Source organism: Sitophilus oryzae, unplaced genomic scaffold (genome assembly GCF_002938485.1).
Source record: "Sitophilus oryzae breed Bouriz unplaced genomic scaffold, Soryzae_2.0 scaffold_907_pilon_pilon, whole genome shotgun sequence".
Lineage (NCBI taxonomy): Eukaryota > Metazoa > Arthropoda > Insecta > Coleoptera > Curculionidae > Sitophilus > Sitophilus oryzae.
In genome coordinates, this window is record NW_022147536.1 from 1131464 (window position 1) to 1158571 (window position 27108).

General features: G+C 32.4%; 1 protein-coding gene across 1 annotated transcript in view; it reads left to right on the forward strand.

Moving 5' to 3' along the window:
• The first annotated feature begins 3951 nt into the window (after positions 1-3951).
• LOC115890696 overlaps positions 3952-27108 on the forward strand; it is a 317145-nt gene continuing 293988 nt past the window's right edge. The window contains exon 1 of the mRNA XM_030911002.1: positions 3952-4140. The gene's annotated coding sequence lies outside the window, so the exon portion shown is untranslated. The remainder of the gene's footprint in view (positions 4141-27108) is intronic.

Genomic DNA, 27108 nt, shown 5'->3' on the forward strand with positions numbered 1-27108 from the left:
TTATAGTCTTATGATAAATTTTTCAGTATAGTTTTACGTAATTGTGGAAGAAGACACTGTCTGAGAAGTTTTTTAAGTGAGATAATGAACGGCAAGAAGATATGCGCAGACCTTTAGTGGTCCAAGGTTTATTATGCTTATTTTGAATAGGCCTAAGAGGAAAGGATTTGAACGCTAGACTGGTTAATGTTTTTACGAAAATAGAAAATTCGGTGTCGACATCATAGGAGCGAGTATCCCAGTTGGATATTTTACATAAGTGGCTGAATTTTTTAGCATTCTTTTCTGAAAAAATACGGCATAATTTACGAGGGGCATTTTTGATTTTGGAATTTATCGAAAATTTAGTTAAAACTGCTTCATGATCAGAGAGACCCGAGCTAAAGACGTTGCAGGCGATGGAGTTAGGATCAAAAGATGACACAACATAGTCTATAGTACTAGAACTGGTTTTGGATATTCTGGTAGGTGAGCCTACATGCATGGCTATTCCAAAAGAATCAAAAATGGACTGAAGAAACTCCTGAGCAGCACATACACTAAGAAAGTCAATATTAAGATAACTAGCCACACAAAATTAATTTGCTTTTTAAGGGCAGGGACTCAAGCAAGCTTAGTAGATTATGACAGAACAATTGCATGTCAGAGTTAGGTGTTCTATAAATACAAATAACGTAAAGGTCATAAGCATTATGGTGGATAATGGAAAATTCGAATATTTTTTCAGATAACTAATCATTGTAATTAGTTACATCAGAAAAGTCGTTGTTTAAAGACATTATCATAGTACCTCTATGAGATAAATTTGTTCTATTAAATCTGGCTACTGTTGCATAATTTTTAACAAACACAGGCTCATCAAAATTTAACCAGTGTTCAGTTATGGCAATGATCTGGAAATTCTTCTAGTAAAAGATATAATTCATCTGTTTTATGTCTTAAGGACTGAATATTAATAAGGAATAGACTAAGCTTGCTATCGCTTAATTTTTCAGAGGGTGCTTGATCATCTGTTTGCGTCAATTCAATTGCATTCTGCATATGTGACCAGCCCATCTTAAGCGGGACTTTGTAATCATGACTTCAATACTCTCGCAGTTAGCTTTTTCAAGGACCGATACGTTTGAGACATGATGGAACCATTTTATTCTTAAGAGTTGTCTAAGATGTCTCTGTTGCAACTTGTTTAATGCGTTTATGTGTCGGCGGTACAGCACCCAGGTTTCGCATCCATATAACATGGTGGGAATTAGTATTGCTCGGTACACTGCAAGTTTCGTTTTTGTGCTCTTCCCTAATCTTTTGAAGTTGTAGAAGGCTCTCCGCAGAAAAGAATGACCTGAAGGCTGAAAGATATTCATCAACTTCAGTTGAACCAATACCGTAGGCTTTGTGGAAGCGGTAGTACAACTTAGGGTACGAACATAGTGGTGGCAGGTTTCTGCTTTCCGGCAACAAGCGCCGTCTCTGGGGACCTATTCTTGACCACTCGCAAGTGATGCGTAACTTTGCGTTTATGCATCAAGTGTATTGTTATAGGGCTTTTTCGGGGATGCGAGCACGGTTCGGAAGTAGATAATTAAGAGGAAATTTACCTGATTAACTAACCTAACCTAACCTAATCATATTCAAACGCCGCGCCCGCCGCGCCGGCGCCGCACATAGGTATATTTGGTCTATAAACCTGGCCAAAAGTGATATTTTCATTTTTTATCTTAACTGAATACAAATCTACAAATACTAAATGTAAGCACGTTTATTAGCTTTTTTTAAGTCGTAAGTTGACTATCAAATAAATAATATATTTCAATTATAAGTATGAATTATCTTGAGTGTATTCTGAATATTTCTAAGATTATAAAATAGTGGAATTGTTTGTAGTGCTTTTTTTGCAAATTGTTTATAATAACTGTCATGATGGATACAGAGCCAGCTGGCAAGTCCCGTTTTATGCCATATTTTTATTTGGAAACTTTTCCTTCTATTCTATTTCTGTATAATGTTTTATATTTAAAAAATCAGAGGAATTTTTATAAGGTGTAAGACTATTCGGCAATATTCCGCATGGAAATTAGTATCCGTTCAGTGCTTAAAGTCTCCAGCTTTGGAATATGTACAAAAATCTTGCCAATATTTGCCACTGCCAAAAAAAACATTGATTTAAGTAGATTCTTAAAGGAAATAGTCTTTACTCTATAACACCCATCCTCGCTCAAATATCGTCTATAATATACAAATTACTTTCTTGTTCTAGCATCCTCATCAAATTGCTTGGTTTTGCACAGAATGGCCCTATTTGATGGGTGGAAAGGGTTTCAGAGTAGAGGAAAAAATATTGTGTAGGAAAAACTAAGTGGGGTTCCATATTAGCACCCTCTCCTCTAATAATTAATATTACTAGCAAAAAAGCAAAAAAATCATAAAACATAATTTTGGCAACTTCCAGTTCTTAATACCCTCTGTGCGCCGTCGGCGCCTGCAAAAGCAGAAATATATAAATTTTCGTTCCGGTAAAAGCGAGAACGCCGATGAACGCTGGTTGACGGCGCCTACCTGCTTTCACTGTGAACTAGCCGATTTCATAACACGCTTTAATTTTTAAAGGTTATAAGCGCGAGGCGGCGCGGCGCTACTATGTACCCATATACAGGGTGTCCCAGAAATACGTGCAAGTATTTTAACTTAACTGGTAGTATAGTTCAACCCCAGAAACACGCCTATGAGGTTTTTTTCTAAATAATTTCTTTTTGAAAATTCGGAATTTTTTGAAAATTTTTTTGGATTTTTTTTAGTTTTTATTTAAAAAAAATAATTTCTTGATAATATGGCAACATAAGTAGTAGATTAAATTTACAAGAAAGAAAATCCAGAAAAGATCCAGTGGTTCAAACAAATCTCGACGTATTGGAAAGAATGTCTAAGGACCAAGAACTATTGACTACAATAAAACGACGGAAAGCAGCATATTTTGGTCATATTTTTCGAAATAACAAATATAGTTTCCTACAGCTGATCGTTGAGGGAAAGATTGAAGGACGACGAGGCATCGGGCGTAAACGGTTTTCCTGGTTGCGGAATTTGCGCCAGTGGTTTAATATAGGAGAGGCCAGGCAATTATCCGTTTGGCTCAAGACAGGGAGGAATTCCAATTGATAGTCGCCAACCTCCGATGAGGAGAAGGCACATGAAGAAGAAGGTTCTCAAACTATTAGCAAAAAATAATTTTTTTTGGAAATTTTCAAAGTAAAATAACTCCGTTATTTTGGACTTATTTAAAGGCTTTGGATAAAGAGAAAATATGTTTCTTTTATCGAGATCTACCACCCTTTAAAATACTGGTACTTATTTCTGGGATACCCTGTTTATAACAATACACGTGATGCGTATACGCAAAGTTGCGAATGATGTCAAGAATAGGTACCCAGATTGGCGCCGACTACCAGTAAGCGGCAAACCTGCTTGCATTGTGTTCGCACACTTACGTAAGGAGTCCAGGTCACTAGGTAGCCCTTCTGATGCAAGCATCAATTTGATGCTGGTACTTGTGTGCCTTCAAAACATACACTGGATGGTTGGTCGTGAAGATAGGCAAGGAATAGTCTAAGAGATTTCAAAATGGAGGGTCCCTCAACCTGGCCAACACGTAATGTCCATTTACCACATCTCAGTGCTGCGACAAAATTTCAAATAATGTTTCGAATAAAGAACTTCGAGATTGATGATTGATTGATGAACTTGAAGAAAGGAGCTTCTTCAAGAGATTCTGGCAGTTAGAACTACCTCTTTACTGCCTTTTTTACAGTACCAACATCTTTGCAGAGAACATTTTAACGCCAAAGTTAATCCAGCGCGCCGCAAAACGACGCCCGCCACCAATTAACCGCTAATATCAAGTAGGCCGCGACGGTCGCCCGCCGTTCATGGCTTCGCGATCCCGCCGAACCGCCATCGCCAGTCTTCTGCCGAGAGTCATCATCCGTGGCACGAACCCGACGCCGAGCAACGGTACTCGCGAGTGTTTGTTTTCTTCCTCTTGTTGGTACTCTGCGATCGTTTTGGAACGATTTCGATCAGTGTATAGGGTCGATAGATAACTTGGTGGACAGTCTGTTGTGATCTGGTTTATCTGTAATATTCAAGGTGAGTTATTTTGATATGTATTTTAACTAAAATCAGGAGTTATTTGATTGACTACGTAATTATCCCTAGTTTGACTGTTATATATCAGTCGATTTCTTAATAATATTGATTTTGGTAGTACTTGTAATGTTATTGAAACGTAATAAGCTACTAGATCAATTTAAGTTCAAATTATTGACCTTAAACTAGTTTAGAAGCGGTACCAGTTGTTTTCAACCAGTATTTCTTATTGTAATTACTTCACACATGATGTAAATATGAAATAATACATAATATTGGTTCAATCTTAATAAATACCTACATTTTCATTGATATTATTAACAGATGATCGTTGTATATGGGGAAAACAAGTCTTAGAAAATTAAATTTAGTTCTTAATGTAATCAAAAAATGAATTAAGGAACACTAAAAAGACCTACTTACTAAACATTATGCACTAACAAGATATGGTCTCTAATAATAGGTCAGTTAGCAATGATAATAGTTAAGTTAGCATGGAGTTCTTATAGAAGAAACTAAATCATATTCAAATCTAGAATGCCATGACCTATGCATGCAAAACCTGAACACTTAAAACGGACATCATAAGGAAACTGCAGGTCGCACAATAACAATAAATTGAACAAAATATGCTGGAAATAACCAAGGGAGACCGTAAAAGAATAGAGTGGATACGACAAAAGAACCAGGTAATAATAGGATCCACAGAGTCAAATGACTCAAATGGCAATATAGCCAGCAGGACGGACAACAGTATCCCATGGAAATCCCATGTAAATTTTAATGGGGTCAATTATTAGCTTCCCTAATTATATTAGAGAATAATTCTATTTAGGTTTATTGAAGAGCACTAAAACCCACAAAAAGAATAACTTTAGGTATTTTTGATTAGCCCGTTTACGAGTTATCGCCGATTTCTTTTTAAATATTTCTCCTTTCTTATGGCCCTGTATTTACTTATGAGCACCAGTCAAGGTAAAAGATAACTGTCAAATGAAGTTGTCATTTCAGAAATTTACCTATTTAGTGCTTTATTATTATTGAAAACTCATTCCTACATCGGAAATCTTAAAGATGTATTTATAAATACAAATTAATATGAATTAAAGTGAAATAAAGTAATCAATTACATGGTTAATTATAGTATTATTGCAATATTCAATAACTTATTAATTTAGGTACTATTAAATTGTTAGAACTTTAGGATTTAAGAAGATGTTCAAATATTCCTCCATCGACTGCTAGACCATAACCCAGGCGATCATAAAATTATCTTCTTACATTCGCTAGTTGGTAAACTGAAATTCTATTGCATTCGGCAGAAATAGCATTTTTTAACTCGTCTAGATTTGGGTATTTTTATCCTTGTATATCCTGTTTTTAAATGGCCCCAGAGAAAGAAATCATTTGGCGAAATATCAGGAGACCTTGCTGGCCAATTTACTGTATGATTTAGGCCAATAACGTTTCCGTTAAAACTATTGTCTAAATATTCCCGAACAGCCAGGGTACTATGTACCGGGCAGCCATCCATTTGGTACCAAACTTCCTGATTTTTCCTAGCGGCATCATGTAAAGCAGGTAAAATATGATTTTCGAGTAGTTCCAAATAATATTCTGCATTTAAATTTCGCGTAAGAAATAATGGCCCGATAATATTGTGTTCGAATATCCCTGCCCAAACATTTACTTTCTGTGGATATTGCGTCCTTGTTTCGACAAACCTGTGTTGGTTTTCTTTGTTCCAATATCGATAATTTTGAACATTCGGTTCATTATTTAAGGTAAAGGTGCATTCGTCAGTGAAACATATGTTTTTTAAAAATTCCCTCTCCGTGTGTGCTCTTTCCATCATATCAAAACAAAACGCCTGCCGGCGTATCTATCCCCATCTCGTAGCTCTTGGTGCTTTTCATATTTGAAGGAATAGTATTTATGTCGTTTCAAAATTCAAAACGCTGTAGTGTGATCTATTTCTATTTCATCCTCAAGTTTACTTGTGCTGATCTTTCCATCGTTCTCTTCCACGCACAATAAAACTTCCAAGTCGGTATCATTTCTTGCATCTTCTCTTTGTTCCTGCCTTGCTTCACATCTGCAGTTATTTATTAGGGTACCTTTGGTCTCAAATCTCTGGATATTCCTTGCGATTGTAGATTTTCCAGGTATCGGTCTATTCGGATACAGAGCAGCAAACATGTCCGACACCTTTTGATAACTATTTCCTTGATAATACCATTTAATCATCAATACTTTTTCTTCGGTAGTGTAATTCATGGTTAATATTTTCGATGTAGGTATGAGTTTTTAATAACAATAATAAAGCACTAAATAGATAAATTTCTGAAATAACAACTTCATTTGACAGGTATCTTTTACCTTGACTGGTGCTCATAAGTAAATACAGGGCCATAAGAAAGGAGAAATATTTAAACAGAAATCGGGCGATAACTCGTAAACGGGCTAATCAAAAATATCTAAAGTTATTCTCTTGAATGTGGGGTTTAGTGCTCTTCAATAAACCTAAATAGAATTATTCTCTAAAATAATTAGGGAAGCCAATAATTGACCCCATTAAAATTTACATGGGATTTCCTATGTCCCGCTCGACGATGCAACACCCGGTATATGTGATCCCTAATTCGTTTTGATTAGTTTATAAAATATTATTTATTTGTTATTCAGTGCGAAATACACAGGTTATTCTGGTTATTACAATAATAATCACTTGTCAAATATGAAAACTGGGAACATATCGTGAGGAATAATAAAGAGATGGTACCTAGAACAAAAAAACGCTATGGAAAGAATATATTTTCCTAGGTAATCTCATATGTAATTCGCATCATTTTCATGTCACATTTTTGCACAACCGCGTCAAACAATCGGCAGGTGGCATTCAGCGAATTGGGAAAATCGCTCCGATCTGTAATTTTCAACGGTTATTAAGTATGATTACGTTACACAAGCATTTATTTTACACCTAGACAGGACCGGTCGCAGCCTTGGGTGCTACGTGGCGTCGCCGTCGCTTTGTACATAGAAAGCCACTTGCGCTGGACACATATACTAGAGCACATAAATACTGAGCGGTCGTACCCTTGGAATGCCTTTTTCGTAGCTTAATTCAGGTTGGTTCTCCTGAAAAATTTTTCTTGCCTTGACATAAAATTTTCGATAATTCCTCAAAGAAAACACCGTCTGATTAAAAACACAGTATAGATAATAAAGTATTTTTTCTACAAACGTCAGTAAAAATGTAATTTTTAACGCATGCTGTCATTGCCTAAAATGTGACATTATGTCACTGATGGTAATACCGTATGATCGAATAAAAACGGCGTCAGCGATGGCTATAAAATGAAGATCGCTGTCATTTTATATGTAAATTTATATGGGAAATGTCATCGATCGTCATTTCCCAGCCAACTGGCCGCCGTTTTTATTCGATCATACGGTAGTTATTTACAGTACAGGGTCAAGTCAACGATAGAGTAAAGTCCATTATCTCATTTGTTTCGAGGTTTACAAAAAAATATTAAATATAAAAGTTATAGAGATGGTTAAGATACACATTTTAAAATTATTACACAGTATACAGGGTGCTTCAAAAAAGTGTGGCAAATATAACATATGTTTTTTTAAATGCAACACCCTATTTTTTATTTTATTTTTAGATTCTGCGTAAAATTCCATTACTTTTTTATATATAATGTTATGTACCTAAAATTAATAGTTTTTGTTATATTTAAATTTGTTTAAACAAATGTTAGATTGCAGTGGGTTAAAAAATTGTCAATGATGGCATTGATTCTGAAGTTGGACAACTAAAATTTGGTAGGAGAATTTTATAGAGATATAGAAAAAGACCTATGTAAAGATATTTTAGTTAGATGTTACAGGGTGTACAAAATATATTTAGGAATTTCAACTAATTAAAATTAAGGAATTTCAATTTTTTTAAATGGAACACCCTATATATTATCCTTTTTTCTCATAGATTTTACCAAACTTTTCAACTTTTGTTAAGAATGTCATATACCTATTTTTATTAGTTTGCGATTAATTCCTATTTTTTCTATTTTTACCCATATTTTTAATACAATTGCGCTATAACATCATAGTTGCCATGACAAAAAGTAATAATTATGACAATTTCATGTCTGTTAAGCAAGTTCAGAATAAAATTTGAATTTTAGTTTAATTTGTTGTAATAAGTAAGTATAAATGGTAGAGATAACAGATTTTCTTGACATGAATTAGTCAATGTGAATGATATACACGGAGAAGCTTAGAAAACCACATTTTTTGGTTCAGTACTATTTATTATATAGTACTTTGCTAACTACTATAAGGATAGATGTATATTATCTAGAAAACTTACTAACTATATTATCTGCATCGTGTAATGGGACGGTTTCGTGGCAGTAGTAATATTGGCTTTACCAAATGAATTATAAATCAGAATTACTACGAGAAAAAAACTATACTGTATGTCGAAGAAAATTCATATATCAGTAGTCTTTGGCAATTAGGTAATCTAATATTACCCTAATCTGTGGCTATTCGCCCCGACAAAAAATTCCAAGTGTCATCTTTTATAATATAGAAATACACCAAGAAATTCACTACTGCGATTTAGTTTATTTGAGTGAAGTTAATTAATTTTAACTAATACCAGCAATTGTAACTAATTATGAAGCTACTTGTTAAAGGTAAGTAATAAATAGTTTTGTTTTGTCATGGCAACTATGATTTTATAGGGTAATTGTATTAAAAATATGGGTAAAAATAGAAAAAATGGGAATAAATTGCAAACTATTAAAAATAGGGATATGACATACTTAATAAAAGTTGAAGAGTTTTGTCAAATCTATCAGAAAAAATGATAATATATAGGGTGTCCCATTTAAAAAATTTGAGATTTTTTAATTTTAAGTAGTTGAAATTCATAAATATATTTTGAACACCCTGTATCATTTAACTAAAATATCTTTACATATATCTTTTTTTTTCATCTCTACAAAACTCTCCTACCAAATTTTGGTACTCCAACTTCAGAAACAATGGCACCACTGACAATTTTTTACCACACTGCAATTTAACATTTGTTTAAATAAATTGAAATATTACAAAAACTAATAATTTTAGGTATATCATATTATATATAAAAAGTTATGGAATTTTACGCAAAATCTAAAAATAAAATAAAAAATAGGGTGTTGCATTTAAAAAAACATATGTTATAGCCGCCACACTTTTTTGAAGCGCCTTGTATAATCTATAATAATTTTAAAATGTGTATCTTAACCATCCCTATAACTTTTATATTAAACATTTTTCGTAAACCTTGAAACAAATGAGATAATGGACTTTACTCTATCGTTGACTCACCCTGTACAAGTGCGTTTATGAACATGATTACAACAACGAGTGTGAACGATTAGAATCGTTCTAATCACACGAGTCTTGTAATCATGTTTAAACGCACGTGTCATGTACAACGTTTTATCTACAACCGAAAAATAAGAAAATGCTGTTTTAATTTTCGTTTACTACTCGCCCACCTTTAACTATGACCTTTGTCACATTTTTTTCTGAAAAGTCAGTTTGCCCTGTCAAGTAAACGCGAGCACTTTTTGCCCAGAAAAATCATTTTAAAAATTACGATGAGCGATTCCGAAAGTCTCCCTTCAGATGTAGAAGTTGCCGCAGTACGTACCACGGAATCATTGCCGGAAAAGTTAATATATTTAGATGTTCGTAGTTGTTTTTCATTATTATAAAAACTAGTTGTGTTATAGATTCATAACATCACTAGTTGTGTTATGAATCTCATAACGTAACTGAAATACTAAAAAAATAGTAATGTAAAAACGTTATAACTAAACGGTTGTAGATAAAAGTCATTTACTTTTAGCACTGGTGCTATACTCGATACTACAATACTCGTTTTATTTTGTAAAGAGTCTTTTATATTCTCCGCTACGGTACTGGACTTCCATCCACCGTGTCGCTTAATTGTATTAAGATTAGCCCCAGAATCTGCCTTTAATACATAAATACCTCGAATATAAAAAATAAATTTAAAAACATTCAAAAATTTATCAAAAACACGTTGGTCTGCACGAAATGAAGCTTGCCAATCACTATCTTTGTCTTCCAATGAAATAAAATCCACGTTGGAGTCAATTTCTGAAGACGATACCGAAAAGCCTAAAACCCGATTAGATGCTTCTAGTCTCCTTAAACAATTCAAAAGCCTAGAAATGGGTTTTATGGCGGTATTTTGGAGAGACGTTTTAAATAGATTAGATGCGGTCAATAAAAGCTTCAAATGGTGGATATTGATCTACAACTTGCTGCAGATTTATATAGCTCATTGGAAAATTATTTTTCTGAAATTAGAAATCTAGATAATACTAAATCATTTGAGGAATATGAAAGAAGGGCCATAGAATTGTTCGTTGAGAAAGAATATGCGGCAGATAAAAAGAGAAAAGTGAAACGGAAACGACAATTTGATGAAACTAGTGATAATGAAACTCTATTTAACGCTACGGACGATTTTAGGATAAATGTATTTAATGTTATTATTGATAAATTAATCCTTAAAATTTTTCCTACAGGAAAAGTGCCCACAATGACTTTTCAACCAAATTGACGACATTACCGATAAGTCCAGACATTTAATAACCTGTTATCCAAATGATTTAGATGAGTCAATGCCTAATGAATTAATACATTTTCGTGAATTTATAAAATGCATTAAGTCAGCAAAACAATCTGCTAGAGAGCTTGTTAAAGTAATTTATGAAAAAAACGCTCAAGACCTGTTTCCAAATACTTTCATAGCATTAAGAATCTTCACATGTACTTTTATTACTAACTGTTCTTCTGAACGCTCGTTTTCTGCATTGAAACGTATTAAAACTTATTTACGGTCCACTATGGAAACAGAACGTCTAAATCATTTGGCAGTTTTACATATTGAATCCGACCTTTTAAAAATTATCAATTACGATGAAGTAATTGATAATTTTGCGAACAAAAAAGTACGTAGGAAACCTTTATAGGCATATAAGCAAACCTTATAGCTTTGTTGTTCGTTTGTTGCCATTTTATATGAATATTTTAATATTTATTTTATGTTCTGTGTTGATCTGTTCTGTCGGTCTATTCTGTTGTTGGTCCTGTATTCAAATAAATGTTTTTTATATCCGTAATTTTTTTAATCAAAAAAAAATGTTAAGGGGCGGCAATTTTTTTTTAGTCTGGGGCGGCAACTTCGTTAAGTCCGGCCCTGCGTAATAGACTCTTAAGTGACACCATAATTCGCATGGCACCATAATTATCATAAAATAATCTACGATTTCGATTACGAAGTAAATTTAAATATTGGACTTAAGAATAATGTATTTTAATTAGTAGACTAATGTTGTCGTGCTAATATAGTGGCTGTTTTTTAAGATTAAATTATATTTTTTCTTTGCACATCAGAATATATTTATATTGAGTCTGAATAATTACCTTTTTCAATTACATATCTAATGAATAGTTTTCATTACTAATGAGTTAACGCATCTTTCGCAACTGAGTTTATTCAATTAGACAGTTTACATAAACTATATAATTAAAATTGTCTAAGTACTGCAAAGTAAATTATCGCTAATAATATATAATGAAGAGGTTGGGTCAGAACTAACAATTCTTGTTTAATTATAGGAAATTAAGTAAGTTATATGGATATTGTATTTCCTTACGTTTCTTTTACATTTTGTCTAAATGTATATTGTAGAAAAAATTCTGTCAAATTAACGAATAATTCGTGACATAACTCCAGAAATGTGTTCAGCAGTAATGGAAAATTTCAACAAAAAAATTGTGTGCTGCCAGAGAAGTCGTGGCCATTTGGCACACTGAGAGAAAAAACGTAAAATAAAAAAAAATGCTAATGGAATCAAATAAAATCAAACATATTTTGAGGCCAAAATGGTCATAATTGAATTAATAAGACATCTATTGATTTTATGTATATACTCGTACATATAAAACATACATTATCATTGTCATTGTTAGTGGTATATCAGATTTAAAATAAAATGCCATTACTCGCTGACAAGTATGCGACACACGTCAGAAGATGGTCACGCAAGGCGTTTTCTTTCATGAGCTTTTCTGTGACTGAAAAGCCCGATACGTGACGTTATTTGCCTACCGCACCCCGGACATTCAAAAATCTCATTGCTTTATTGCCTCTTTACTTTTTGGTTGTCGCTGTTAACTGAGTTTACAATTTTTCTCCACTGACACAAATTAACTATAACAGATGCGAAAGTACACCGAATTCCGCGTTTCGGTTTCTGTGACCTTCAGAAAGAGTTCATAGACAATCCGCATCAATGTATAGTTTGCGTTATTATTTGTTTCGGTTAAAATAATCTGCACCAATATGTGATCGAGGCATAAAATCTCACAGTAATTTAATAGATTGCTCGTCATATATATTCGTAGGAAATATACATATATACATTAATTAAGGCCCTAAGTTGTAAAATTAAGCCGGTTTGCATTTTATGGTATATGTATATGGCAGACAAACTTACTTAAATTGTCGTGTTTGTACCTACATATACCGAATAATAATATAACAAGAAGGGTCAGTCGGCATTCTAGCTTTCATGTGGCGTTTACAAAGACGAGCCGCGGCGGTAGCAAAAAATGTTATGGTCGTATGCAGCCGCTGGGTCGAGCGTTCGAATACGGGGTTTCTTCACAAATAAATGCGGCGCGGCGGATGGAATTAAATGTAAATAGTATAAAGTCTGGTCGGTATGTATTTGAAATAGGATAACGTATAATAAACAAACATATTATGTTACATAAATATATTAATTGTGTATATTTATTTACACAGAACAAAATCTAAAATAATAACAAACTTAATGACCTAAAAAAGCACAATCCGAGGCAAAATAATCTAAAAATTTTAACTTTTGAACATAAACGTTTTTTTATGAAAATAAATAGACAAATAAAAACATTTTTTAAAAAAAGAACATCACGTCAAGATGGATGATCTCAATTTAGTAAGTTTTGACCAATAGAGCTAGGTAACAAGTTTAATAAATATACTCCGTACAAAAAAACACACCGATTTCAAATAAGAGCTTCCGCTAAAAAACACAGCCACGTGGAAATAACGTAAAATAGGGCGGGATTTAGAGTGACTCTTCTTGCTATATTATTATTCGGTGCTACGTATTATGTATTCTAATAAAAATAAAAAACTTGAAAGACAAAAACGAGTCAATCCACAAAAGGCGATTTGTCATTTGTCAACCATGCCAAAGTTGACAGAATTAAAAACCACACTAGCATTTTAGAGTGAGTAGGGGGAGTGCAGACGCCGATGATTAGACCAGATGTTTAAAAACCTACTGCCTTACTTACACTGCCCTAAACTTACATTGTTTAGGTAGACAGACGTCTGCAAAAGCTATATAAATTTATGATCAAAATTTCCAAAGGTTAGTACCGTATGATCGAATAGAAACAGCGTCAGCGATGGCTATGAAATGAAGATCGCTGGCATTTTATATGTAAATTTATATAGGAAATGCCATCGATCGTCATTTCCAAGCCAACTGGACGCCGTTTTTATTCGATCATACGGTATTACTTATCAATTAGAATTATATTGTAGGGTCGTTTATGACCTCAGAGGTATGAAGGTTTATATTGGAGATGGGACATTCCTAAACTAATATTACAAATTTAATTAAAATGAGGACGGGATTATAACACTACATCTGCCGTAAAATATCACGTTCTTAATGTAAAAAAACAGAGCGTACGTGTCGATTCTAACTTCGTCAAGCGATGAGTCACGTATAAAGATTCGTGGCTTTATCATAATTTATGAACAGATCTTAAAAATAAGAGGAACGTAGTTTTATTTAAAATAATGTTGCATACAATGCAGGCAAGCCGGCAAGAATAAAGACACACCTGTTTTGGGGTTTTAAAATACAAACTCCAGCAAAAGAACATTTCATTTTTTCTATTTTTGTTCATTTAAATCAGAATGTACTTAGATATTTTATCAGTTTGAAAATACTAAATTACAATAATTCCTATTACAAAAGGGCGAATAATACCTAATACCTACTTATTAATCATTTTTCCTTACCTTAACTTATCCTCTGGGAACCTAAAAAGTGATTTTCCTCCTCCGGTTTTTGTAGAACAGTATAAATAAACACATTTGTATCCCATTTTAAATAAGATATACAAACTTAGAAATAACAGTTCGAAAGTTCAACAAAAATCCTACACGCGTTTTTAAAAACAAACATATAACCACGCACTATGTCACACCAGCGAGCTTCAGCAAATGAATACGACACAGCAAGGGCTTCCGGACTAAACGACTGGTGTATTTACACCACTCAATAGGCGTGTCGGGTTTGCCGAGCGGTTTCCGATGCAGTCGTTTTCTTTCGCATCTGTAATAGGTAATTTGTGCCACTGAGTTCTATTTTGAACTGCTTCCTCCCACTCATTCTGCATATTAATCCCCTTTAAGTTTTCGTGGAAAATGTCCTGTATGTACCTTTTGAGTTGTCCACCCGGCCTCCTCTTACCGTCTACAAGCTCACCGTAAAGCGGAGATTTTGGTATGCGGTTATCTTGCAGTCTGCATACGTGACCAGCCCATCTTAAGCGGGATTTTGTTGCGAGAATGCGTTCATGTGTCGGCGGTACGGCACCCAGGTTTCGCTCCCATATAAAATGGTGGGGATTATAATTGCTCGGCACACTGCAAGTTTCGTTTTTGTACTCAAGTCATGATTGTAGAGACCCCTGTCTTTTAATTTCCAAAATGCTCTTGAGGCGTTGCTAATCCTGTGCTGAATTTCAGAGTCGATATTCGCCTTTTCCGAAATCAAACTGCCGAGGTAATTGAATTCCGCTACATATTCCAATAGTTCTTCTCCGAGTTTTATAGCATTGTTGTGATCTTTCGGGGGAGTGCACATGATTTTGGTTTTGTCGATGATTAGCTTAAGGCCCAAAGCCTCGTATGCCCAGGTATATATGTTTAACATTTCTTGTAATTGTTGTAACGTGTTGATATACTTATTGAAATACCCTTTATAACAAATCAAGAATATCTGCCTATAAAACTTACTGCATCTTGGGTCCTAACATTTTGTCCCCTAGATGAGGACAAAAGTAAAATTGCAGTATTTTGATGTGTTTAGTTTTAACAAAAATTAAATTTAAAAGGTACCTACATAATAATATTCTGAGAACGTACCGATATGAGACATAAACATTCCAAATCGCCCTCTGGGAATTAATAATGCATTTTGCAAGAAGCGCGCATTATGTAAATAGGAATGAGCGGCTATAGTGTAATACAATGACATCGAGAATAACTATTCAAATCACGTCTAAACTGTCAAATCAATTCGGTTTATGCACCGGACAACTTTAAGAGATTTAAATTTTAATCTGTTATATATTCATCACTTTCTTTGGAAAATATTAAGAAAATGTTCCCAAGACGTTCTGTGTTGGAAGTTATTTAAATATTGGAAAATACACTCAAAAAAACACAACGAAAAAATTTTTCGTGAAGTTTAAAGTGTTATATCTTTCTTACTTTTAACCCTACTTTCATGATTTTTTTAGCAAACTGTATACCGGGTGTTGCATCGTCGGACGGGACATAGGAAATCCCATGTAAATTTTAATCGGGTCAATTATTGGCTACCCTAATTATTTTAGAGAATAATTCTATTTAGGTTTATTGAAGAGCACTAAAACCCACATTCAAAAGAATAACTATAGATATTTTTGATTAGCTCGTTTACGAGTTATCACCGATTTCTTTTTAAATATTTCTCCTTTCTTATGGCCCTGTATTTACTTATGAGCACCAGTCAAAGTAAAAGATAACTGTCAAATGAAGTTGTCATTTCAGAAATTTACCTATTTAGTGCTTTATTATTATTGAAAACACTATGTTTTTATAAATACAAATTAATATGAATTAAAGTAAAACAAAGTAATCAATTACAAGGTTAATTATAGTATTATTACAATATTCAATAACTTATTAATTTAGGTAATATTAAATTGTTAGAACTTAAGGATTTAAGAAGATATTCAAATATTCCTCCATTGACTGCTAGACAATAACCCAGGCGATCATAAAATTCTCTTCTTACATTCGCTAGTTGGTAAACTGAAATTCTATTGCATTCGGTAGAAATAGCATTTTTTAACTCGTCTAGATTTGGGTATTTTTTATCCTTGTTTATCCTGTTTTTTAAATGGCCCCAGAGAAAGAAATCATTTGGCGAAATATCAGGAGACCTTGCTGGCCAATTTACTGTATGATTTAGGCCAATAACGTTTCCGTTAAAACTATTTTCTAAATATTCCCGAACAGCCAGGGTACTATGTGCCGGGCAGCCATGCATTTGGTACCAAACTTCCTGATTTTTTCTAGCGGCATCATGTAAAGCAGGTAAAATATGATTTTCGAGTAGTTCCAAATAATATTCTGCATTTAAATGTCGCGTAAGAAATAATGGCCCGATAATATTGTGTCCGAATATCCCTGCCCAAACATTTACTTTCTATGGATATTGCGTCCTTGTTTCGACAAACCTGTGTTGGTTTTCTTTGTTCCAATATCGATAATCTTGAACATTGGGTTCATTACTTAAGGTAAACGTGCATTCATCAGTGAAACATATGTTTTTTAAAAATTCCCTATTCGTGTTTGCTCTTTCCATCATATCAAAACAAAACACCTGCCGCCGTATTTCGTCCCCATCTCGTAGCTCTTGGTGCTTTTCATATTTGAAGGAATAGTATTTATGTCGTTTCAAAATTCGAAACGCTGTAGTGTGATCTATTCCTATTTCATCCTCAAATTTCCTTGTGCTGATCTTTCCATCGTTCTCTTCCACGCACAATAAAACTTCCAAGTCGGTATCATTTCTTGCATCTTTTCTTTGTTCCTGCCTTGCTTCACATCTGCAGTTATTTATTAGGGTACCTTTGGTCTCAAATCTGTATTGAGTGTTGAATATGAGTAATTGTAGATTTTCCAGGTATCGGTCTATTCGGATACAGAGCAGCTAACATGTCCGACACCTTTTGATAACTATTTCCTTGATAATACCATTTAATCATCGATACTTTTTCTTCGGTAGTGTAATTCATGGCTAATATTTTCGATGTAGGTATGAGTTTTTAATAATAATAATAAAGCACTAAATAGATAAATTTCTGAAATGGCAACTTCATTTGACAGTTATTTTTTACCTTGATTGGTGCTCATAAGTAAATACGGGGCCATAAGAAAGGAGAAATATTTAAAAAGAATTCGGCGATAACTCGTAAACGGGCTAATCAAAAATATCTAAAGTTATTCTTTTGAATGTGGGTTTTAGTGCTCTTCAATAAACCTAAATAGAATTATTCTCTAAAATAATTAGGGAAGCCAATAATTGACCCCATTAAAATTTACATAGGATTTCCTATGTCCCGCTCGACGCAACACCCGGTATAAATCTAGCAACTTTAATTCATAGACTAAGTTTTTTATGAAGTATAGTATTTCGCTTATTACACAGGGTTAATGTTTATTACCTTTTTAAAACACCCTATGCAATAATTTTGTCAGTAACTTATATTAAAAATTACTTTTCGATCAGAACCACGTCTTCTGAACATTTTATTTTTTGACTCATGTCAACACATACCTTGGTTAATTTTCAAGAGCGAAATGAACTTGCCACCAATAATTTCCAATTTTTTTAACTATCACTATTATGATGTTATTTTTTAACATCACGAGGTGGTTTTGGTGACTATTGTCATAGTGTCATATCGACATTGATTCTATATTAAAATTTAAAAAATGTTAAAAAGTAACGATACAGGTTTGGTTTTAATAAATATTAATAACACTAACAGAACTAAGGATATTAAAAAAAATGGCGCCGGGAAGCACGTATAGCCGCCCATACTAAAATATGTTAATAAAAAGTTGGTAGGCAGTTCTTTTAGTTTCAATTATCTGAAAAGCTGCGACTTTGACTGATTTTGATGTTATTACAAATTTTGTTGCAAATATTATTCCTAATCTTAAATTGAAAACCGCGTTTCGCTAGCTACTGTAATTTTGGAGTTACGATTTTTTATAAACTTTAACCCCCTCCCATACCCCCTTACCAACCCCCCACCCCCACCAAAAACTAATGGCCAGATTTACGGGTGCCACAGTATTTTTGTGCCAAATTTGGTTAAAATCGGTTTAGCGGTTATTGAGTTATCGTGTTACAGACGGACAGACGGACAGACGGACAGACAGACAGACACCATGAAAATATTTTGTATTTAGGTCATTTATGACCCAAATAACTCATTTTGAGTGAAATTAAAAAAAAACTTTTTTTTGCCGATCTTAATAGCCTACAATATCTATTATTATGGTCGGCTAATAATACTGTAATAACGACCATCTTCAACAAGATCAATGACTTTTGCACAATCTGCGACACTAAGAACCATATCCAATCGTACACAACAATAATAAATACCTACACAACAATAATCACCAAAACCATCTCGTCATGATGAAGAATAACATTAAAAAGTAACCTTACTTCAAAAAATTGCAAAATGTTTGTCGCAAGTTGATTTTGCCCTTAAAAATTTACCAAGGTAGGTATGTCTTGAAATGAGTCAAAAAATAAAATATTCAGGAGACATGGTTCTGACCAAAAAATAGTATTTTAGGAAAATTAGTTTAAGAAATTATTGCACAGGGTGTTTTAAAGATAAGGTAAAAAACAACTCTTCAATTAACCTTGTAATAATACAAATATTAAGTTTATAATAAACTGAGTTTACGAATTAAAGTTGATATATTTATATATGTCACTGTAAATGTCCGAAATACGGTAAAACCTAGGATAAGCGCGCTAAACCTAGGATTTAGCAAAAGCAAGTGGTAAAAGCCCGAAAACTTCTTTATTTTGCTTCCATTTCGGACTTTTACCGGACCCAAACGTAAGTAAATCTTAGAATTTACCACACCGCATTGGTAAAAGTACGAATTATTTTTCTTATAGCAACAATATCGACAAGTTAATGCATTGGTCAGCCTGGTTATTTGGGGGGTGTTAATGCATTGGTTAGGTGGTTATTTGGTGGGGTTGGTAAGTTTTTACTACCACCTGCTTATTCGTACTTTTACCAATGCGGTGTGGTAAATCCTAAGATAGGTCCGGTAAAAGTCCGAAATGGAAGCAAAATAAATAGTTTTCGGGCTTTAACCACATGGTAAATCCTAGGTTTAGCGCGCTTATCCTAGGTTTTACCGCATTTCGGACATTTACAGTAACATATACAATTTTCTAAAAAAATCAAGTATATCGTTACCCTAGAATTAGGTTGTTCTATATCCACTTTTGGGGTAAAATGAGTTACGTACACCATTGTTTTTATGCAGAATTAGCTTGTTCTATATCCACAAAAACAATATAGCCAAATTCACAAATAAAGAAAAAAAAATCTAATATTTTGTACTATATCCATATTAATTTGAAAGTCGCGAAACCACATAATGGCCTACATACAAAAATCACTATGTAAGCCCACATACTACAGTTTGTAATAGAAAAAAAAAATAGAATCATTGTGTTCTTTATCCTAAGAAGTGGATATGGAACGAAAATACCAGATCAAAAAATATGTTACTATGCATAAAAATTAGATTGTTCTATATCCATTTATTCTCGACCTCTTTCTCTCTAACACACAATGTATGTATCTGTTTTTATTTAAATTTAAGGCTTTTGTTTTAAGTGGGTGAAATTGCACTACTAAACGTTCGTATAACAAATAGGCGGCAAATCGGTTCGTTTGAAAAGCACTGGTTGCCTGATTTGTTACCAAATTCGAATGTTTCACACTTTGGAATTTCGTGAAACCAGCTACTTCAACTCAATTGACTGCTCAATCGTTCGTTTGAAAAGAACTGATTGCCTGATTTGTTAGCAAATTCGAATGTTTCACACTTTGGAATTTCGTGAAACCAGCTACTTCAACTCAATTGACTGCTCAATAGTTCGTTTGAAAAGCACTGATTGTCTGATTTGTTAGCAAATTCGAATGTTTCTCACTTTGGAATTTCGTGAAACCCGCTGCTTCAACTCAATTGACTTCCCAATCGTTCGTTTGAAAAGCACTGATTGCCTGCTTTGTTAGCAAATTCGAATGTTTTACACTTTGGAATATCGTGAAACCAGCTGCTTCAACTCAATTGCCTGCTCAATCGTTATCTAATACTATCAATACTAGAGATAGCTAAAAAAACATTTAAATAATCCAATAAAAGTTAAAAATCAGATATCTGATTAAGTTATTCTAAACACTATACATATCAAACAAATGGGCGGAAAAAAAAATGATAGTTTTTAATAAACAATGCGGACGAATAATTACTACTATTGTATTTTAGGTTTTTATTTTTTATGGTGTTTTTAGTTAATGTCTTATCAGTTTTATCAAAAGGTTTAAATTTTAGCGTAACTGATAAAAACGTTTCAAAATTAGATTTGGCTTCTGCTATTGAAAATATAGCACAAAAATTACCTTTAGAACACGCGGATGAATATCGTGTTAGGTCAAAAATTATTCTAGAAAGACCTATTAAATTTAAACCTAATATTAATAGAGAAGAAAGGTTAGCTATTAAAAATTTAAAAACAGACAAAACAATTAAAATATTACAAGCAGATAGAAGTAATGCTACAGTAGTTATAGATTTAGACGAATATAATAACAAAATTACAGATCTTATAAATAAGGGTAGTTACACAAAACTTTCAAAAGACCCAACACCAACTATTGAAAGAAAAATATACAGAACTTTATACAAATAAAAACATATATTAACAGACTTACAACGAACATTATTAACACCCCATTACAGTAAACCACCTCATTTATACGGTTTACCGAAAATACACAAACAGGGTATACCTTTTAGACCTATAGTCAGTAGTATAAATTCTCCATGCCATACTTTAGCAAAATTTTTACTAGACATATTAAATCCGATTGCAAATAACACCGATTCATACATTAAAAACACACCACACTTTATAGAAAAACATTCAGAAATTAATATAACACCTCACAGTTTAATGGTTAGTTTTGACGTTGTTAGTCTTTTCACTAATGTGCCGGTAGATAAATCACTTAAAATAGTTAGGGATAGATTAGAACAAGATACACATTTAATAGATAGAACAAAATTAAACATAGATAGTATTTTGGAATTGTTGACACTTTGTGTTAAAACTACTTATTTCCAATTAAATAATGAATTTTTTCAACAAGATTTCGGTATGGCAATGGGATCACCTCTCTCTCCTTTGTTAAGTAATATTTTTATGGAAGATTTTGAAAATAATACAATAAATAGTTTTTCAAAAAAGCCTGTAATATGGCTGCGTTATGTTGATGATATTTTTGCAATATGGCAACATAACGTTATATAAATTCTCTCGCGAACCTACCATAAAATTTACTTTAGAAGTAGAGGGAGGTAATCGCGTTTGCCATTTCTTGATGTTTTAGTGTCAAAATTTAAAAATAAACTAATTTTAGATGTTTACAGAAAACCCACAAACACAGATAGATACTTAAATTTCACATCTAATCACAGTATAAGTGTAAAAAAAGGTGTTATAAAAAGTTTATATGATAGGGCAAAAATAATATATACAGACGACATTTCACTAAACAAAGATATAAACCACATAAAAAATACATTAATAAAAAACGATTATCCACCATATTTTATTGACAAAACATTAAACGAGAAATAGACCCAAACCCCAAATCATAGACACAAAGATAACAATACACAATATATACAACTTACAATTCCATACATACGAGGCGTTTCGGAAAAAATAAGAAGTAGGTATAGGAAAACAATATAACATACAACATCTTTCAAAACACAAAATACACTTAGATCAATTTTATCACATACTAAACCAATGAATACAGAACAACAAACAAAAAATGTAATATACCAAATATCCTGTGAATGCGATAAATTTTACATTGGTGAAACATCTAGACCCTTAAATGTTAGAATTAAAGAACATAAAGATTATTTAAGAAAGGGAGATTTTCACAAATCTAAGATTTGTCAGCATTCATGGACACAGGGTACAGAATAAATTTTAATAACGCCAAAAATTATAATGAAAGAAGCGATAGCCTCTAAAAGAAAAATAAAAGAGGCTTTTTTAATTCAATCTAATAAAAATAAATGTATTGCTCATGCATCTGTAGATGTTAGTAATGTATGGCAATCGCTTCTTTGATTTTAAAGAACATTACATAAATAAACATAACATACGTGAAATTTAAAAATAATCACACAGAAAGTTTGGACTTTTTGGTTTTACCTTATTAAGTAATTATCAGGTAGTAGTAATTGTTAATTTTGAAGTTTAACTTAATATAATGTCATTTTAACAGAACGTCAACGATTTCTTGTAGACGTATCTGTTTTAAAAAGTAAAGTGTTCTCGAATAGTTCAATTTAAATATTTTAAATAGTTTTTTTTCTTGATTCTTTATATTTTTTTTGCTTCGGACGACGGAAAGAGAAAACTTTCCGAAACGTTAAGCATTTTTTTCTTTCTTAGGCAAATTTTTATTACTGTAAACACAAATTCTGACAAGCAGCGTCGGTTTAGGTATAACGCAGAAGTGTTTACAAAAAATAACTATTTTATTTTGTAGATTTTTCTTGCAGTGCAGTGGCGAAAAACCCATAAGGATTTTTTTGGATAGATGAGTATTATATTATTCTATATCCCCTTATTTTGTTCTATATCCCTAAAATCGGCTCAATGCACAGCTAATAGACACATTTGTTCTATATCCAAATCTAAAATCACTAATATCTTTTAAATAAAGCTTCTAAAAGTAAAAGAGATACATATGTTTGATAGGTTTTTATATTACCCTTAATTTATATGTTTAATAGAACCATTTTGGTATATAGTGTTCACGGATATCCAGTTTAAACTTTAAACCTTGTTTTCTCAGTTTCATCGAAATGGTCTATAGAACAATCTTATTCTAGGGTGACGATATATTAAGACTAAAAATAAAAAAATATAACATTTTAAACTGGACGAAAAATGTTTCCGTTGCCTTTTTTGCATCTGAGTATATATTAAATACGAAAATTAATAGATTGTGACATTATCAGTTGCATAACAATTTAATTTTCATAGAAATGATTCTAATAGTTCTAAACACCCACAATTTTTAACGACTTTGATGACAACACCAACCTGTTCTCATTTATACTAATTAAATTAAGCAATATGCGCTTTTGTTGATGATAATTATTGCAACCTTTCAGTTTCCTTTTTAATCATTTTCGCAAATTTTGGTTTCAATATTTCTCAATAATTACTACATATTTTCACAAATATTAAAAATAATTATGACAATAATTTCAGTCATCTTGAAGACCAGCAAATATTCCACATGTTTGTCTATAATCTTAGTAACTAAAATTAGTAATTGGTTTTGTCAGTTATATTTTTCACTTATTTAAAATTAATTACAACTTAACCGACGACCGATTTTTTTTTTCGTAAAATGGCCCTTCTAGTATTTACTACAGTTTTTGTCTCTTGTAAAAAAGCCACAACGCATATTTTTTGAGAAAAAAAATCCGAAGCTGTCTTATGACGAATATGAAATTTTATATTAGTATCACAAATTATATTTGATAATAAGTTTCATAAAAAGCTTAAAAAATTAATAAAATTTATAGTTATTTTTTATACAAGACGATAAAATGGTATTTTATCGTCGAACTGTCCGTCGTGAATTAATTCCGTGAGACGATAATGCAATTTTATCGTCGTGTATAAAACAATATTTTTTCCATAGCGAGTTACGTTTTAAAAAATATTCAGAAATTATTATTTCAAGGAATTTATTACGAGTAGAAAAAATATTATGCTGGATTGGCGCAAGTAAAAAGATACTATAGAGATAAGGATAGTTCGATTCCTATCTTCCTGCACTGTCAGTTTTTTACGTCATCTACTGACCGAGTTGAAGTTGGCGCTAAAGATTTTAGACAGTGACAGTTATTTTTGCATTTGACGGACGAGCGCACAGTGCGTTGGAAGATAAATTTAGCGGGACAAAAGCGTTTGGTTAGAAATAAGCCAAAAAATGTGTACTGATAAGAATAAATAGTAGACATTCCAATTGATACAAAAATGCATGAATATTCTTTGTATTTCGATACATTTTTATCAACCAAATTTGGTCGTTTTCTGCTCAGCAAGGCAGAGATCATACGAAAACAAAATATTTACAAGTGCTTATACATTTTATCAGAAAGCCAAATTATGTTGAAGATTGCCAAAGGTATGTACTTTTCTACAGTACATATATTATTTGTTAAAATCCTTCGTGCCTTTGTTCTGCAGATATCAAACTTTCACTTTTTTTTCAAATATTGATATATTGAATGATGTAGATCTTTTGAGTTACCAATAGTTACCAACACAGGTAGTCACAGTCACAGGGAGTTTAACAGGTGAAAGCCCCAAAAGATTCATTTCAATCGGATAGTATAGAAACAAAACAACTCCATCAAAAGGCACTGAGTTTAAAAAATTATCTTAGATACTTACTATATATGAATTTACAATTACCGATTGTTAAAATTAAAATATCTATCTTATTTATTATTTTCAAAATAAAATATATATTTTTAGAATAAATTATAGAGGGTGTCACAAGATTACAAATTAATTAAAAAAAACTGCTAAAGAGTTTTTTGATATCAGAATTTTATGTATTTGGCAATAGTTAACAAATACGGTTTTTGTGTATCATGTACGAATAATATCATAGTTTTATTATCTTGTATTTGTTTATTAATAAATTAAGTTGTTAATAAATAAATAAATTTAACCATATAGTTGCTATCTCGGTTGCTATATATTAGACCATTTGCTACGTTCTTAGATTTTAAGTCCCAAACATTGCTCTTGAGATTTTGTCCCGCTAGAATAACCATCCGCCGCACTGTGGAGCGCTGGTCAGCACGTGACGTAGCATTCCACGGTGACTATGACAGCGGCGAACAGTCCTTTAGAATATATACAGTCCTTGGGATTGGCGTTGGTTTCTATGTAATTTGACAAATAAATAAAGCTGTCTTTTTAGTTAAGTTAGTAAGTAAAGTAAAGTGTAAGTTAGTTTTGAGTCAATATTTTTTAATTCTCTTTCGTGTCGATTGCTGAATTGGAGTCAGGAATGGCTCAAAACGAAATAAGTAAATTACCAACAGATATTCAGGCTGAGGCGACGAACGCAATATCCAAACTACTTCCATTTAAATTCCGAATAACTTATGAAAAGGAATACAAAAATTTTCAAAAATGGAAGCAATTAAAAAACGTGCGAGCAGAAATAAAGTTTTTAACCTATCCTCGCTGTTAAAGTATCATTTAATCTACCCTTGCGGTTAAAGTACTATTTTATCTACTATTTTTGATAGATATAAGGCAATTTTAACAATTGCTATGGAAAAAAATTAATTAACGTTCGTGTTTATTTTTTATTAATGCCCTCTACCGGACAAACCAAGCTCTTTTGTATAAAGGTAAATGATGTACAATTAACTTATTTTGATTAAAAAAATACGTATTTGTTCTATGTCCACGGAATATTGGAACTACCTGTATATTTTGTAGGTCTGCTTTTGAAAAATAAATTCGCCAATAAAATTTTTTCTCAAAATCTATGCCATGTGACGTTTTTTTAAGAGATGAAAAATGTAGTAAATACTAGAGGGAGCATTATTTAACGAAAAGAAATTCTGTACCACCGACTACAGAATTTCTTCTACAGAAGTTGGAAAATATTTATACTAAAATTTATGTAGGGGTGGGGGTAGTTCTCACCCTTTCCGTAGATTTTCTTGATTTTTGAAAAAGTCAAATGTTAAAGCACTTAGCAAAACATAGACACCCGAAATCTCATTTAAATCGGAATAACGGTTCTTACAATATCTGAAAAAATGTGTTTATTTTTTTAAAGTTTGATGCCCTCTAGCGGACAAACGAAGCACTTTAGTATATAGGTAAAAAATTGAAGACAAAGAGTTTGCTCTGATGGGTTCCTAACTGGTTAATCAACATAATCTTATGAAAGTTATAGCGGTTCAAAAGTAACCAAGTAGTTATTAAATAATTAATTGGAAAATCAAAATTTCATGATTTTTAAAACATCTTATTGCTTTAAAAACGAAATAAACCAATTACCAAAATTTCTTATTAAAATAATGCATTCCTTAATTCATTCATAGTAAATGTTTAAAGTCCACCATTCATTTCAATGCAGACATCTGCTCCAAGATCTGCGTACCTTGTGGAATATCCTCGGTGTTGTCCAAATTTGATTGGAACAGTCAATAATGCGTTGCCGTAGTTGCTCTTCAGTATTAATCGGCACTGAGTAAACTAAAGCTTTCAAGTGGCCCCAGAAGTAGAAATCTAGTGGATTATTTCATTTTTTAAAGCAATAAGATGTTTTAAAAATCATGAAATTTTGATTTTTCAATTAATTATTTGATAACTACTTGGTTACTTTTGAACCGCCATAACTTTCATAAGTTTAGGTTGATTAACCAGTTAGCAACCCATCAGAGCAAACTTTTGCCTTCAATTTTCTCGAAAACTATCGCTCTGGGCGATGTGCAACAAGAGTACCTTTTTTGTAGGAAAAAGTATATAGTTTTCAAAAAATGAACCCACGTTGCAAAAAAAATAACCTCAAAAAAGTTATTCACGAAACAAACCCCTC